Source organism: Vicugna pacos, chromosome 7 (genome assembly GCF_048564905.1).
Source record: "Vicugna pacos chromosome 7, VicPac4, whole genome shotgun sequence".
NCBI classification, from domain to species: Eukaryota; Metazoa; Chordata; class Mammalia; order Artiodactyla; family Camelidae; genus Vicugna; species Vicugna pacos.
Window position 1 is genome coordinate 57,783,602 of NC_132993.1, and position 18,217 is coordinate 57,801,818.

The 18,217-nt window shown below is 38.3% G+C and overlaps 1 protein-coding gene across 2 annotated transcripts in view; it reads right to left on the minus strand.

Moving 5' to 3' along the window:
* The window catches only part of NXPH1 (neurexophilin 1), a 908,922-nt gene that overhangs the window by 849,195 nt on the left and 41,510 nt on the right, over window positions 1–18,217 (minus strand). The window contains exons 1-2 of one of the 2 annotated variants that reach the window (XM_006207598.4): window positions 5,417–5,497; window positions 3,273–3,390 (exon numbers count right to left, since the gene is read on the minus strand). The gene's annotated coding sequence lies outside the window, so the exon portion shown is untranslated. Of the gene's footprint in view, window positions 1–3,272; window positions 3,391–5,416; window positions 5,498–18,217 lie in introns of those variants that run through there. The other variant, XM_072964922.1, reaches the window with a different exon arrangement.

An 18,217-nucleotide genomic window follows, 5' to 3' on the forward strand; every position in this document is an offset into this window, starting at 1 on the left:
TGACGGAGTTAGGTCCCCGTAACCCTGTCTGCCTTGGCGCTACAAGGCAGCGCCCAGAGCTGGCACTGCGGCGCTCCCAGCGCTAGACAGAGGAGACGTGTGCGGGAAACACGGAGCAGGAGCGCTGGTTTGGGACTGCGGGTGGCAGGTTGCTGACAGGCTGCATGCAGCCTGACACAAGGCGGCAAAAGACAGAGCAGGGAACTGATAATGAGCCTTTGTTTGCACCGGGAAATGGGCGCCCAGGAAAGGAAGGAAAGGTCAGTGGGTGGAATGCATGGCTGATGGAGCCCCAGAAGGTAAAAGCCGCCGCTCCGCCCCCCCGAGAGGCACCTGCTGGCGGCAAGCAGCAGCAGGGAGCTGGCGGAGCGCGGATTCCCGCACAGCCCGTCTCCCCAAGGAGCGGCGGCCAGAGGCGAGGCGCAGGGTTCCCGGTCCGCGCCACCGGCCGGCGGCTACCGAGAGGGTCAACCTTGACACTTGCAGGCCGCTGAGTCCTGTGGAAGGACCCAGCACCGTTCCTGGGTGTTACTCATTTTACTGAGAGCCTGCAGTGCGGGGATTGTGCTCTGATATTCCTGGGTGCTGAGGATAAAGCTGGAGTTGACGCTTCCTGGCGGGGCTGTGAGGACTCCCACGAAAGCCCTGTAGGCCCCCCACGTTCAAGGCGCTGGGTAAAAGCTAGATCACTGATGAGGAGACCTGAAATGACTCTCAGGTCTGTTTGAGGTGGTTTTAAATTAGATTATGAAAGGACGAGCACGTGAGATCTGAGAAACTCTGAATGGAAGGGTTCACAGCCCGAGGCTGAAACATCGGTGGGAGTTCAGACAAGAAGACCTTGTGTCCTCCAGTCCATGTCACACTGTCTGTACACGCTCTCCCACTTGGTTAAGTCCCTCTCTCTGCAGCTACAGGGAGTGCCATGTCAAACAGGTCTCCCCACCTTCTCCTTGTGTGTCTGTTCTTGACAGGAACCAAAGCCAACATGATTATAAACAGCCTGACAGCTCTATCAAGACAAAGGAACCAATTCTCAACCCGTTCAAAGTACTGAAAACAAATCAGTTTGTAAGATATATGTTTCAGACAGCATTCTAGAAAACAACGTTTTTAAAAACCACATTATGAGATTGTTAGATATCAATGTACACGGAATGAAGGCTGCGTCTTAAAAGTCCTTCATGAATTCTTTTTCTTCTGGTGCACTTGGAGTCAATTTCATAAAGTCAGCCTGTTCACTTAAATTCTTTCAAATACCAGTACTCTAATAAAGGCTTCTATTGCAGACCTACATGGCTTGTTAAGAACTGTCACCATAAAAAAATCACCTCATGGTCTTTGATATTTTCTAAAGTAAAAGAGCAATTAGAATGTAACTCTGGTTTGAGTTTAGCTGGATTCCAATCCAATTAGCTTTATAAATTAGTAGCTCTTTATATCCTAACAGTAGGTGATGTTGTTTAATTAGTCAGTTTATTGGTTCCCATCTTATTTCAGAATTTCACATTCTGATGAGTTACAGAGTTTTAATTGAGTGGATGAACATTCATCTAGAAAACTGTTTTGCTCCAACTTCTCTCAGAACACCATGGTAACATTAGGATTCCCAAGTGTAACAAAATTACAACATTCTATCTCCAGAATTTATCGTATTTATGGTCGGGATCACAAACAAGCTGCCTGTGGCACTCTAGGCCTGCAGATACTTTTTTTTCCTCGTCTTTACTTTTTTCTTTTCCTTTCTTTTCTCTCCATTTCATTTTCTTTTTTTCTTTCTTTCTTTGCCAGGACCATATATATATTTGATTAGTTAACATCAAACCAAGTAAATTCACGCAGACCCCATACTCTGAAGGGCAGAGGCGGTGAAGCTGGGTGGCAGCCGCCCCTTGGAAGCAAACCAGCTGCTCTCCTAGTCTTCTCTGTCCTTAGTAGGCCTGTGCCATTTACTTGGTTTATCTGTCAGGCCCCTGGGGGTAGTTTTAACATTTGCCACTACTTATTCACATACAAGGCCATGCAGTGTTTGTCTGACCTGAAGGCTGTAACTTTCCTAGAATTTTCCACATCTTTGCTGTAGAGATTCTGTAACTAGATTGTTGCAATAACTCTCTCCCCACTTCTTACCAAGTACACTGGGATTAATATTTATTCACCAAATATTAGGATATAAATGCTTTAGTGCCAGCAGACATCAAAATGTCTACAAAATGCCTATGATTGGGGCTAAATATTTAAGGGTAGAAAGTGTTATCTAAAGGAAGAGGAGGAAAGGATGACATTCAGGAAAAAAGAGAGGGAAATGAGTGAGTGAGAAGGAGAAAAGAGAGAAGAAACAACTCAAGGAGGGAGAGACACCCCATCTTGTCCCTCTGGTAGACAGACATCTTCAGTGCCACCCACGGATCCTTCAGGAGCAGTTCAGGGTTCCCAGTGACATCAGTTATCTACCCAGAAGTAAAGTAATACATTGAATAAAAACAGTTGGGGGGTAGGCGAAAGTGAGGGTTAAGCATTTATCTACTAGATAACAAGGTTATGCAATCACTTAGAACATGAGTAGAGATACCCCATTTGTTTCACACAGATCCATTAAGGAAAAGTAGTTCTCCTGAAATAATGTTCATTTCTCTCAAGGTTTTGCTCTTTTGAAGCCCACCTAAAAGCCAGTAACAGACACCAATCTCATCATCTTCTAAACCAACCATTCTGGTGATAGAAAAAAAGCTGGTTTCATTATTTCAGCTTATTCCCGATATTTAATAATAGAAGACATTTTGAGGGCACTAACAGGGTTACTTGTCAGGAACTCCTTTTACATAGGCTAAAAACACGCCAGGAGTGACACTTGAAATTGATCATCCTTTTAGCCATTCTGTCAGGCTTCCGAAAATTAATGAGTGGGCTGCAGAAGGGAAGTGGCTTACCAGAATATCGCACAAATTTGCTGATCTTGACTTGCTGGAATTCTGCTTACCTAACGCAAAGCTGAACACTTCAAATCTCTACGGTGATTATGTTCTACCTAAAGGTTCTCTTGGGTTTCCTCCATTCAATGTTGCCCCCTCCTCAGGCAAGTAACAGTGAGATATAAAAGAAAGCAGCAAAAGTCACTGTCCTTAGCTGATGGAATGACAGGTTTAAACTACAAAATCACGGTACTTACATAAAAATCAAGGCTTCAAATGCTGCATGACATTTATTCAACAATGCTAATTAGGTGAATATGGATGTTCAGATAACCACTTGAGATGCAGTAAGAAACCTACCTGTGTGAGGAAGTATCTTGATCAGGAAAATGATTCTCCCAAAGCCAAGTTCAGCTATTTCACTCCGTAGGAATGACCTCTGCTATTTTTCCAAATATGAGAAACTTGACTTGAGGCTCTGTGGAAGATACATTTTCTGTCCTTAAAATACTACAATTAACTGAATTAAAAAAAAAATTAAGGCTAGCAGGTGACAATAATTAGGGCATTCTCCAAATTATGACAATTGAATAATAAACTTCTCCTATACGTTTCTCAATTCACTTCCCCTATAAACCCTAGATCCTGGCTAAGAGGTCTTAGCCACAAAGCTGACCCATACAACACTGCCGCCTAGTGGGGATTTGAGGAAACTATCAGATCTCATAACTTTTTTTTTCTTCTATGGTTTATAAGGGAACTTGGGCATAAGTTACAATTTTCAATTTTTCTCTTTCACATTCACTGTTTAGTTTTTTAAACTTTTTATGTTTCCCCTAATTCTCTTTAATTCCCGTCCTCTTTTCTGTTTTGAATTCTTACCAAATTCACAGAAAATTTTGACTTGCTTTATTTTCCTTACACCCTTTACTCTCTATTGCTTTTGTAAGTCAAAAAACTTGGTAAGAAAGCAAGTGTCTAGACTTCCATAGAATAATTTTTGCCAACTTCTAAAGCAGTTAAGGTCCCAAAATTATTTTCTGAATACATTTAATAAAGTTGTCTGCTAAGCTTGCTTTCTTCCATTCTTCAATTACCACAATTAAAAAAAATTTAAACACAATTAAGACTGCAGTTAAAATCATAGGCTTTTGTGTTAAACTTTGATTCAGTATTCAGCTCTACCACTTATTAGCTATGCAAACATAAGAAGTTGCTTAAACTTTCTTGTGCCTTAATTTCCTCCTCTGTAAAATGAGCAAAATCATAGTCTTTATAAGAATATTGTGAAAAATCAGTTAATTAATATTTGTAAAGGACTTAAAACACTGCTGACATATATAAAGCTCTAATAATTTATTTTATAGTCAATATTGCAATATTATTTTCTAATGCTTTTTAACTTTAAATATTTGCACTTAACCCATATTTTGGGTTAAATAAACTTTGTGACTTGGCCTGCAGCCATAGCTACCACATATAACATTGTTCCAATTAGAAAATATGTTTAGATTTTTAAAAAATACTCAAACTATTAGAAAACATCTTAGTTATACATTAATAACTATCTGTTCACATTAATTTCACAGAAGCCAAAGAAACAGTAGGGGAGTGAAAAGGATCTGGGTGCAGAAGAGATTAGAAAAGAATATTTTCCTATTTTGTTTGGGTTTTTGGTTAGAATTGGAAATTTTGAGAAGCAGAAAATAGAAAAAGGGAGGATACATTCTAAGTGATGGAAATATGTGCAAAATCTTAGAGGAATGAACAAGTTGAAAGCCTATAATTTTGATAAAGCTCTGCTAAAATAATAATTATACTAATAATGGTTTTAAAAAACCACCTTGGTAGTTCATTTTAGTGGTTCTTGGTATATAAACTCTTTTCTTACATTCTAGAACATAACACTGCTGTCTTCAAATCCAAACTGTGATCTAGATCCAAAAATGAAAGTGGAATGTATTGTCAACACTCTTTTCCCATTTTGGTATTTACAGTGAATGGAAATTGAACATATTAAAAGAGACTTGTCTTCCATTTTTCATAATGCTCTAAACTGAGCACAAGCTGATACAGGAGATCTGAGCAGTGGGGGCGGGTAGCAATTAGCGTATGCATCCATGACAGCAATCAGAATCAGATGCTTAATTTATGGACTCATAGCACATAAAAGAGAAAAAATTCAAGCACTTACTGTAGCTGCTGCTGATTACTGACTATTCATTAAAAAGGTATTTGGCTTGTGCCAATGTAACCTCAATGTTCTTTATGAATAAAAAGTCCATCATGCAGTTTTCCTATAAATTATGCAGCTCCCTGTTCATTTTTCTTCAAAACCCAATGCCCTGCTTCATAATCAAGAGCTGTTTAAAGGTTCCTACAGCCTAGGGGTTGTAGCTAAAATACTGGAATCACACAATTAAAGGAAAGAAAAAACAAATTAAGCCTGCAAAAAGGGATGCTGCCCAAGTCAAATGCTTCCCTTGTGCCCAAGTGAAACTCACTCTGACAAGCAGGGCTAAAACATGTTCCGGTAATTGCTTCCTTTCTCAGCATGCTGAGTAACTGCTTTGCAACTTTGCCCTCCCAGCACACACACATAGAGTTATCATGATGTGATCCCAAAATGATACCTAGAACCAAAGAGCAATGTTTTATAAGTCCTGCAGTTGAGAAGAAAGAGAAAGATTACCAAGAGAATTAATTCAGTTTTCAGTCTAGCAACATCTCAGGCATTCATCCAGAAAGGAGAGAAATACACCCAGAATAACATCAGGGCTTACACTTTACCTTCTCTCTCTATAGGTAGTCCTCACAGCCAAACACAGCACACGCACCCAAATGCTTTGACTTCTGTGTCTACTTCCACAACAAAAACTAGAGAACAGGAGAAATGTCTTGCAGGATCAGACAAATGGCTTATTTCTGGTCGTCTATGAGAGGAATGTTCACCCACTGTCAGAAGAAGGAAGGTTCACTTTGAAACACCCTTGGATTTTCTTTCCTTAATGAAGCTAGTATACACATAATCTTGCTCCTTCTCCCCTCTAAATCCTTCCTGAGTCTATGTGCATTTTCAGCTTGTACCACTTCCTGAAGTTCCAAAATTTATAAACCCTGCTATGATAAATAGTAACTCCTTTGTTTGCCTTAAAACAGCCTCTTTACTGATGGCTGGCACAGTCATAAGCACACAGAAGGTATTTGGGGGGAAATGCATATCAGCTCAAACTGGCTGGATTCGAATTACACCGGTGTGACTGTTAACTGTTAACACATCACCTGATCTACTACCCTTGCCTGGGTGCCTCAGGATGTCAGCGCGAATACTTTGGCTTGGAAGGAAAGACAAGCACATATCTGGTTCTCTTGCTTTTTTAATATTGATTTCAAAAGATATGATATTATATTTTTGGTGATTCCACTGGCTTAGGGGTATGGTTACAGGGACTAACTCTTGCTACTGATAAAGCTGATAGAAACCCTTACCACATGATATAAAGTCATCTGGAAACTAAATGGGCAAGTTTTGCTTCAGTCTGTTCTAACCTCTATGAACTTTTCAATGAAAAACAAGTTGACCATAATCTTTCCTCTGTTTCCTTGATCCTCCGTAGCCATTGAGCCCTCCACATGTCCTGCTGCAGACTACTGAGATATCTCATTGAAATTTTCTCCTTTCTTTCCATGACTGATCAATTAAAACTTTAAACTCAGAAAACTGATTTGGGGTAGGTCATTTGTAAATGTGAAGATTTGGGAGAATGTATGAGAGATAAATTCTAGAACCATCAGGGGAAAATCACCAGGAATCCCAGACTAAATTATTTCTATTCCCAAGCCAAGCCATCTGTCACCAACTGAATGTTGACCTGCATGTAGATGAGCCAATGTCTTGTAAATCAAGTTGAAACTTGAGTTTATACTGAATTTTGTCACTGGTGAGACTATTTTTTTTTTCAGATTTAAAGTAAAGAAATATTTAATAGTTTTTACCCTATAAGAGTAACTACTTTACAGACCCACTACTCTCTAAGTTAAAACTTAGTTAAAGAGACAAAAACTCATACTGCCATATGCATTGATGATTGATTTTCCCCCTTCCTGAAATATCCTATCCCATCCAATGGTTGAATAATAAGATACCTGCTCCTCAGAAATATGGACAACATTTGACACTAATGTTCGTTTTCCCTCTGCTGCTGTCACAGCTTAATGCTCTTATTTGATAGTGGGTCGACCCACTGCTTTGACTTATTCTGATATTTATGTAACAAAGGCTAACCCACCAAGGTCAGTGACTGGGTGTGATCCATCATGCTGCCAATACATCCGCCATGACTGATGGGGAGGATACACTACAGGTTCCCTGAATTCTGCTACTGTTGTAGTTTTGCTTCAGCCGCACCAGGACTGGAGCTCCCAGGAACGGTGCAGTCTCCTCTCCTAATGGCCCACTGACTACAATGGCTCAAGAACTGGCCTGCTGTCTGGGAGCAGCAGGAGAACAGGGTGTGCAAGGCTAGTGTTCTTGTCGACTGAAAAAGTGTGCTGACATGTGTATGACCTAGGACGAGGACCCAAACTGAGTTATCATCCTTTGCTTGAAGGAAAACCAGGATGATTTTTACCCTAATTCATAGCCCCGATAAATAAACACATCCCAAACATTAAAGTGTGAATGATGCGAACAAACTCATTAAAGGAACCTTGAATTATTAGCAAAGTTAGCAATAGATCAGTGACTTTTATATCTAAAAAATGAAAAAAGAGTAACCTTGCTTTTGTAAGTAACATGCATCTCAGAGACATGAAAGAAATCCTAATCCTAGGTCAATAAACACAAAACTCTTGATTCTCAAGCTTTTCTTCCTGGCAAACCTGACAACTCCAACACAGACAGAAGCACAGGCGTCGATTATGGGGAAAATGCAACTGGACCGTGTGTAAACTTCCTCTGCACCGTCTTCTCCTTTTAATCAATAACACACTGAGTCTCCAGCTTCTATTGAATCAGGTTTACAAAGCTTTTTTGTTTTCACCTGTCGCTAAGAAAAATCATTCATGGCATCCTGGATCTGAACTAGTGGAGACCGCCTGAATCAAAAAGGCAAAAATGTTTCCTCCCCAGAGAGGCTGCCAGCTGTCTCATTGATTCAGCGCTGCTCTTGGCGAATTCGGAGGCTACCCTGGCACCAGTTACAGAAAGCACTGGATAATAAGGTACCACAATGCAAACTGTTACCAGGGAGAAACAGAACATCTGGTCTGGAACAAAGGGGACGTCCATTGCTTAGAAGCAGCCTGGCCATCCTCGCCCAAGTGTAAATATGCCAGGGCCTGTCACCTGAAAGAGGGGGCCCCTAGGGCCAAATAAGTGAAGACAAAATAGAAACCGTATGGAAAAAAGGAAATCCTGAGAGAAGTAACATTATTTTCTCATTATTTTGGTCTAAATGTAGAAGGATAGTATCAGCTAGGATGCTCTTTCTAGGAGCTCTATGTTTCTTTATGCAACCAACAATGATAAAAATTGAAATTTTAAAGAGCAGAAATCAGTTGATTTGTGTCTTAATTCTGTGTGCATGTATGGGTGCACATGTGTGTTTAATGGCCGAAAGCTTCTTTTGTCATCTTGCTGTTGTAAGCAGAGCTAATGACTGGCTTCTGTTTGGTAGAAGTATTTTAACTGCCAAGGACCCACGGATGTGGGCAGCGGGTCTGAGGACGGTGAGACGGAGCAGCACCCCTGGTGCCCACCAGGTGCCTTCCACCAAGCTGTGCATCCACCCGGGCAGTGTGGAGTCTTAGGCTGTCCAGTGGCTTTGTAAGATTTGTTGTTTTGTTGCTTTAAGTCCTAAACAACATCTTCAGAAAAGGAGAAGAATTTGACGTCCAATTGCTTGAAAATCCAGATTTTTTTTAAAAAGTCTTACCCTGTTGACAAAGGCCCTGTCACGGTGAGAGTCATTATGCTCTACAGAAGGTTTGTGTACTTCATTCCTTTCCAAAGCCATCTGTCTGAATTTAATTCACTGATAATTTTATCAGTCTCCCCATGCTTTGCCTGAAACCTCTTCATTGCATTTTTTATTCTTCACAGATGTTAACTCTTTGAATGACAGTTTCAATGCATTTAGAATTTTGATGAAGATACACAGTCTCTCTGAAGGATCTCTCCTCAATGCAACCCTGTCCAATTGCCCCATTGCACCAACAGTTGCGCTTTCCAACAAAAGTTGTGCTTCTCCTGTAAAGACAATCTAGATGCCAAACTGTATCCAGGACATTGCTACAGAAGACACCTGCAGTGACACCATCCCAGGCACATTCACTGCCTATCATTTAAGATGCCTTCTTGGAAATTTGAAATTAGAATACATTTTATAGAGATAATTCTAATCTTTCTTCCTTCCTAATATTATCTTTAAGGAAATACAGACTATTAAAAGATACTATAGATCTATTTAAAAATTAACTATTTGAAGGAATTGTTTTTTATTTTAAAATGACCACTTAAAAATACTTTTTAGGTCATGGATAAGTAGCTTATCTTAAGCCTATCATCAAATCATTTGAGATAGTCTGTTACTAGTTTTCAGATTCATTCAGGGAAAAGGTCTTTGTACAGTTGATTTCACATCCTGCTTTTAATTTTGCCCAATAAGCATTTCTAAGCACCTTCACTGAATCAGAGCCCACCACTGTGGGAGATGTGTAAGAAGGTTCACGTGACATCTACTCCCCAGGAGCCTGTGATCTAGTGGGGAAGATGGGACACAGAGCACATTGTGACTGCACAGCGTGCTACACAAGTACAAGCAAGGGAGGGATTTATTTAACCAGAAACATGGGTGCAGACTTCACAGAAGAGATGAGGTTTTACTGGGTGGGGATATGAGGAATAGAGATGAGAATGAGAAATTATCCAGGTACATGGGACAGCATTTGTAAGAGCATGGGTGTGGGATGACATGGAACACATTCTGGGGGCACAAAGGGCATCCATCTGTCTGATCAGAGGGTTATGGGGGAAGACTGGAGATGGCATGCCATTGAAAATTTCCAAGCAAGAATAAAACAATGTGAACTGCACCTTCTAAGATCACAGCAGTCTTCTGTAGGACGAGTCAGGAAGGAAGATACTAAAGACAGAGAAGGAGGGAAAAGGAGGTCCTGAATTAGGGCATTTGGAATGGAATTTAAGGAATTTGTTCAAACACTCCAACCAGATGGGAGAGATGCTCTCAAATCAAAAGAAAGACTCAGATGGGCTGAGCAAAGCAAGTTGACTGAAGTGCTCTTCAGATTTGCCTCTTTTCCAGTTAACTCGTGGTCTCCCAGGTGTCACTACCAGTTCCAAAAGGAACATAAGCCAGCCCTCTTGGGAAGTGTCTTCCTCATATTTGTGATTAATTTTTGACTACTAATTTAGCACTGATACTGTTTCAGGGCAGTTAGAAGGTTCTTGACAGTCATTTTGGGTTTACAGACTCAGAGCTTTCATGGAAGACACCATTCTGAAAGCCTGGTACATGGACAAGATAAAGGCCAAGAGCACAAGGCATTGACTCCATGGAGGTTTAGGTCCAAGGGCATGATAGGTGAGAGTGACAGGAAAGCAAGTATAGTGCCTTAATCAAAGGGTAGTCTTACAGGTGGTACCTACAGATTAAAATGTCAGAAATTATGAAAACTACATTCCTTAAAATTGAGGATGATGATACAGATGATGATGGTAATTAGTGGCCCAATGAGGGACAGTGTGATACAAGAACTAAAGATCCACATCCTCTCAGGATATGTTTTACATTAACTTTCATCAGCCTAGAGAATTACCTGTGACACTGAACCAGGCCCCCAGCCTAGAAAAACTGCATTTAGAGCAAGGTATACAAATGCTTCCCAAGGAGCAACTTAGGGGAGAATTTGGCTTAATGTGGTATGGTAGGGACTAGCTAGTTGTTCATCAAAACCCTTTTCTTTTTCCTCCTAAATACATAGCTAGATTGTATTTCCCAGCCTCTCTGTACATATGTGGGACTCCACAAGTGACTTCTGCCCAACTGCATGTAATCAGAAGTGATATGCTCTAGAGATCAGTCTTAAAAGCTTCCAGCTCAATCCTCCACACTCTCTTTTATTGTCTTCAGATGAAGTAGAGCAGCAGAGGACTCCAAGGCTCTGGGATGATGGGGCCAGTTAAAGGAAAGATTGTGTGAGGCAGAAGTTTCCATCAACCAACGCTAGAATGTAACATGAATGATTACGCTTTCATAAATTGTCCTTGTGTTCAGCCACTGAAGATTTGGGGGTGGTTTGCTACAGAAGTTAACCTACCCTGACTAAGATACATTTGAGACTTTAGAGTCAGACAGACCTAGGTCTATGTTTCAGCTCTGTCATTCCACTAGCTCTGAAAACTTACAAGTTACTTAACTTCTTAGAGCCTCAGTTTTCTTAAACACAAAACCAGTTTTCTTAAACACAAAATAAAACACAGCATTAAATAAAATAAAAGATATGTAAGTCTACTGGCACACTGCCTGGTAACAGAAAGCATGCAATAGCAGACAGTTATCATCATCATCATCATTATCATATATTAATAAATTTTAATAATAAATTAATATACTTTTATATAGGTTAACCTAAAATAAGAAAGAGGAAAAAACAAAATATATAAAACAACAGTTTTCAAGACACTGGCCATCAGTCAATGAAGGACAGTAATCTCTGAAAAACAGGAAATAAATAAAGTGAGCCGCATAATTATCCCAGCTCCCTGGTTTGTGATTTTGTAGGCCACTCTCCAGGGAGGGAGAAACAAAGCAGAGTCCATCAGACTTTCTGAGTTGAGGAGATAAAACTTAGAATCCAGAGAAAACAAGGCAGATGGACTTTACAGGACAAAGGACCAGAAAGTAGAGTCCTACACAAAGAGAGAAGCCTGGAAATCTCCATCGAGTCTTCTTCAAGTACGAATACATTCATTTAAGGAAACTACCTGAGGCCAGTGAATTAGAGGGAATAGTATTCAGTGGTCACACAGGACGAGGATTGCTGCCTGTTATCACCAGTCATGTCGGAAAACCACGCTGTTCATGGGGCATTGGGTAGAGTACTCAGAAGAGTACTGAATTAGATGTGGGGGGATAATTACCCCTAGACTAATTGATGCTCTGGTCAGATCCACCAAATTGTATAAGCAAGACCCAAAAGGTTCAACTGCTTCCAAGTAACTTAACAAGCACAAGAATATTTATAGGAATCTAAAAATATTCAGCAATCAATAAGACAAAATTCACAATGTCTGGCATCCAATTTAAATTAACCAGGAATACAAAAAATCTATAACATACAATACATAAAGAGGAGGTACACCAATTGAAACCAACCCAAATTGAGATCAATGTTAGAAGTAACAAAGAAGAACACTAAAATAATTATTGTAACTGTATTCCATATATTAAAAATGCTAAGTTGAGACAAGAAATATTTTTTTAAAAGCGAGATTCTCTGAAGCCAGAAATTTGGAGCAATCCAACTGGGATGAAAACTCCACTGGCTAAGGATAATAAGAGATCAAATATATCAGAAGAAAAGAATAGTAAGCAGGAAGAAGTAACAATAGAAATTATCCAAAATGAAACACAGAAAGAGACAAGTATTTACAAAAATGAACAGAGCATCAGTGAGCTGTGGGCCAATTTTGAGTGGGAGGGACCCAGGAAATGGCCAAAATGTTTCTTAACTGATGAAAACCATAAACTCACAGATTCAAGAAGCTCAACAAACCCAAAGAACAAGAAATCTGGACTACCAAGATGCATCATAATCAAATTGGTAAAAATTAGTGATAAACAGAAGATCTTCTTAAGAGTATCCTGGGGAGAGGCAGTGAGGACAGGGGAAGGGATAATGTGCTACCTAAAAAAATAAAATACAGTAAAGATAAGAGCAGAATTCTCATCCAAAACAAAGCAAGCAAGAATGGGGCAACATCTTTAAAATACTGAAAGAAAAACGACTGTCAACCTAGAATTCTATACTCAGCAAGAATATTTTGCAAAAATAAAGGCAAAAAGGAGTCTTTCTGAGACATGCAAAAGCTGAAAGTACTTATCACCAGAAGACATGCACTGCAAGAAGTGTAAAATGAAGTCTTTCAGGCTGAATGGAAAACACATGAGACAGAAATATGAATCCATACAAAGGAATGGAGAACACTACAAAAGGTAGCTGCATGGATAAATATAAGATTTATTCTCATTTCTTAGATCAATTTAAAAGAGAATTTACTATTCAAACAAAACTAATAGCAATACATCACTGGGTTTATAACATACACATAAATAAAGTGTATGATAAAAATAGTCCAAAGGCTAGAAGGGGGAAAATGGAGTATGATGATTACAGTATATGAGAGGCTGTGTAATACTGATTCTAAATAAACTATAATAAGTTTAAAATGCATATTTTTATCCCAGATCAATGTATTTTAAAAATGAGATATAGTTTCAGAGCCCATGTAGGAAATAAAACGTTATAAAAATATTTGATTAATCCAAACTGCAATCTACAACTCACTTTCCATGTGATCTCATGCAAGTTATTTCAACCTCTTTTAACTTCAGCTTCCTCATCCCCCATTAAACATACTTAATAATATTAAATTGGGATGAGAAACCAGGCTTTAGGTTAACTGAGGAAAAAAATATATCTTAATAAATTTACATTAAGTTTTATATTACCTGAGCTAGGCATAGTGCTTGATACATATATTTTTATATTTACTAATTTTTTTCTTATACCCTTTCTTGTAAAGTGACTTACTGCCTAGCATATAAGAAGTACTCAATAAATATTTTAAGTGAATCCATTGCAAAGTACCCTATAAAATAATGAAATAGAAGACAATAAGTGTATCAAATCAATTAAATGTAATATATTTCTATTTATAAGCAATGAGTAAAGGGAAAAGTGCACATGTTCAGACAAAAACAAAGTCACACTAAGAATATCTGAAAACAATGAAAGGTAGTGCTCTGTTTCTTTGTCAGCAACATTGGCATAAATATCAAAATCTGCCTTACAAATGTCATTTAAAATACGTGTATCCTCCAATCATTTAAAACTGTCACGAGTTAAGTCCTGACGACCTCAAACATTTGTTCTTCCCAAGTCAGGTAGTCTCTGAGGACTCTCTCTGATCAGTAACAAGTAGAGAAAAGAAAAAGTTAAGAGTCTCCATGTATCATGCACAGATGGCTGTTTAATTAACAGTTACTAAGGCTCTGAAACTGTTTGGCTAAGAAACACTTTAATTTAAATGTTAAGTAGGAGAAAAAGCAAGGGTAATTCATTACTTTCTCTCTAAAAATATGTGTCAAGAAAGTCTTCAGATGTGAGGAATATTTACTGACCTAAAAAGATTCTATTCACCCCTTTCATAATTAAAAATGGCAATCGTCATCAGTTATTAAGCACAAATTCTATCAGGCCCTGAATCAAGTATTCTACATATATTATCTAACTCAAGGATTACAGTTCCATAAACCAAATATTATATATGCATTACCGTTCTATCTATGAGACACTAAAGCTTAGCACGCCTACTGACTTGTCCAGATCCACACATTTAAGTCAGGTCTCTTTACTAAATCCAGGGTCTCTTAAATACATGACCCTACTGCCTCCCTTATATTTATTGTGGAAATGAGGAAATCTGGTATCAGTGAAGAGCATTCACCTTAAAATGTATATAATGTTATGTTCTAACATATCTTAATTGTTTATAATCTAGTTAATTTCAGTATGAATTCCGAGAGGCCTCCAATAATTTGCATTATAAATAGCACTGCTTCTGTCTGTCTCTCTCTCACACACACACACACACACACACACACGGATGAGCACATTTTAGAGTCGGTGTAATGAGTGAAGAGAACACAGGCTTCAAAGTCAGTTAACTTTGGCTCAAATATTGGCTCTACCACTTACAAGCTGCATGACTTTGACAGAATATTTAACTCTCTGTTTCCTGATCTGTAAAATGAGGATAATACAGTTTACCTCATAAAGCTACTCATGGTTTAACTTAGCATTTGTGACAGGTGCTAGCACAGAGACCAGTAAATATTTCATATCCTCTTTCCTCCTACAAAAACTCATAAGCTTTTAAATGAAAGACTCGTACGTACAAAGAAAATGATCTGCTAATTAGGCATTGTCATTTGGTGTGTGGACAGTACTGGAAAGCACAGGTTCTGCTTTGTTCTCTGAATGTCTAAGGGCTGAGTCGGCCTGGTCTCTTCTTGCAGGCTCAGCAGACCACCACCAGGTAGCAGAAGATGTGTGATGAATCCCATGCATGAGGCATCTTGACTGGGGAGAAGAAAGGCATTCCAGAGAAAGCAAATAGGATGGACACTTCCCACAGATGGACACAAGACATAATATAGACAATTCCTACTGTCCATGAGAAGGTAATGCTTAATATCTCTTCCAACTCTTTAGGGCCATAGTTTTACATTTCTCAGGAGAGCTCTGGTTCAGGTTAGAGTCACAACCACACAGATTCAGATTCCAAGGAGCAGTACTAAATTAATGTGGATCAATATTAAACTGAGTATCATAATGAAAAATGGTAGAAACTAATCATAGCACAATGAATTTTTAAAAATTCATCAGTCTCTATAGATATAAAATATATCACACATTTATGTGCTTATATATGTGTGTGTCATTATCATAAATAAATAATATCTCAAGTGGGGTAGAGAAGAAAAAGCTCTTCTTCACAGAAGAATTCTAACTAATAGATATAGAAGGGTTGAAAGAATTAGAAAATCACCACTGGCAAATCACCCTAGTAACTGATTCAGGTAAGAATCAACAATAGGTGCCAAAACATGGGTGAAACATTGTTGAAGAAGGAAATATTCACAAAGTCTGAATATCTCACTCCAACTAATTAGTTACTGATTTCAAAGAGGAAAAAATATGTTTCATAGTGGAAAAATCTGATGGATCCCACCTTAATTAAATGATCAAACTTAACATCACCAATTATAGGACAAAATGACCTAATGTGTCTCTGAATTAAACGTACTAAGAAGAGCACATCACTTTTTAGTATTCCTGAAAAAAAATGTTAAACCTGAGTTATAGTAAAACAATCAGACAAGTCCCAATTAAAGGATAATCTGCAAAATAACTAAACTTGACTCTTCAAAAATGCTCAAAATACAGAAGATCTAAATAGATCATTCTCCAAAGACATCCAGATGGCCAACAGGCACACTGAAAGATGCTCAATATCACTAATTATTAGAGAAATATAAATAAAAACTACAATGAGGTATCACTTCACACCAGTCAGAATGGCCAGCATCAAAAAGTCTATAAATAATAAATGCTGGAGAGGGTGTGGAGAAAAGAGAACCCTCCTACACTGTTGGTAGGAATGTAAATCGGTGCAGCCACTATGGAGAACAGTATGGAGATTCCTTAAAAAACTAAAAATAGAGTTACCATATGATTCAGCAATTCCATTCATGGGCATATATTCAGAGAAAACTCTAATTCAAAAAGATACATGCATCCCAGTGTTCATAGCAGCACTATTCATAATATCCAAGAAGTGGAAATAACTTAAATGCTTCTCAAAGATGAATACACAAAGAAGATGTGGAGTATATCTATACAATGGAATATTACTCAGCCATAAAAGGGAATGAAATAATGTTATTTGCAGCAACATGGATGGACTTAGAGATTATCCTACTAAGTGAAGTAAGTCAGAAAAAGACATATATCATATAATATCACCTATATGTGGAATCTGAAAAAAACGAGACAAATGAACTTATTTACAAAACAGAAATAGTCTCACAGGCATAGAAAACAAACTTACGGTTACCAAAAGGGAAAGGATGGGAGGGATAAATTAGGAGTTTGGGATTAACATATATAAAATAGATAACCAAAAAGGTCCTACTGTATATAGCACAGAGAACTATATTCAATATCTTGTAATAACCTATAATGTAATAGAATTTGAAAAAGAATAGATTTATATGTATGTGTGTGTGTATAATTGAATCATTTTGTTGTACAAATGAAACATTGTAAATCAACTATACTTCAATTTAAAAAAATGAAAAAAAATGCCCCAAATCGGGCTAGGAACTCTCCTAGAAAGACCCTAAAAAAGTATGACAAGTAAATGCAATACATGATCCTTGACTAGATCCTGGATTTTTAAATTTCGGAAAAAAAAATGTAAGCCTATGAAAGACATTATTGGGACAATTGTGAAATTTTGAATATGGACAGCAAATTAGAACTAGATCATAGTGTTATGCTAATGTTAGACATCTTGAATATGATTATAATGTTTGGCTATGTCCATTTCTTAGAATGTCATTTCTTAGAAGACACAGGTTGAAAGGGGAAATGACATGAATCCTGCAAGCCTGCAAGTAACTCTCAAATTGTTCAGGGAAAGAAAAAAAAAGTGTGTGTGCATGTATATAATTTTACATACATATATAATTTCATATACATAGCTAAGGCCAGAGGGAGGAGCCACTTCCTAACATTGGCAAAGTCTACAGTCTAGACCTTTATTCTTTTGATTTGCTTCTCCAGTTGGTGCCAGAGAAGTGATTGTAAGTGCATGTGTAAACCAGTTGTTCTGAGTTCTGGCAGTATGCTCGTTTGTTAAGGCCACATGTGGGCTCCACAGGACAGCAGCATATATTTTTATCTGAATTTATTCTCCAGCTGGAATAAAAGTGGGTCATTAAATCCAAATCTGAGAAAGGTCAGACTTCAGAGCTTCTCTCAGCACCCAACCTGTTCTTCCTTATATTACTACACTTTACAGGGCTCCACCAAGTCTATTTTGAGATTTTTTTTTTTAATGGGGAACTTAGTATGGTGTCTGTGATCCATTGAAATATATTTGCTAAAAGACAGACTCCAATCTGAAGCCCTCCTACTCCCAATGTCCCCTATGCTTGACCCTCAACCTTGTTAAACCTGGGACATATACAGGAATCTGCTAGATGTTGAAAGAAGTAACATGGGCCAGGAAGTTCTGGAGTGGACTTCCCTGTCAGGTTTCTCCTGCCAGGTCTGGACCATCTTTAGGTTCTTCTTTTGTCCAACATACTTGCTCAGCACTGTGCTATTTGTAAAAGTGTATGTATATCTTTCATTACTACATTAACCTGCACCCAAAAAAAAAAAAAACCCACAGGGATTTCGAATGTTTCAGGGTGTCTTAGACAAATTGC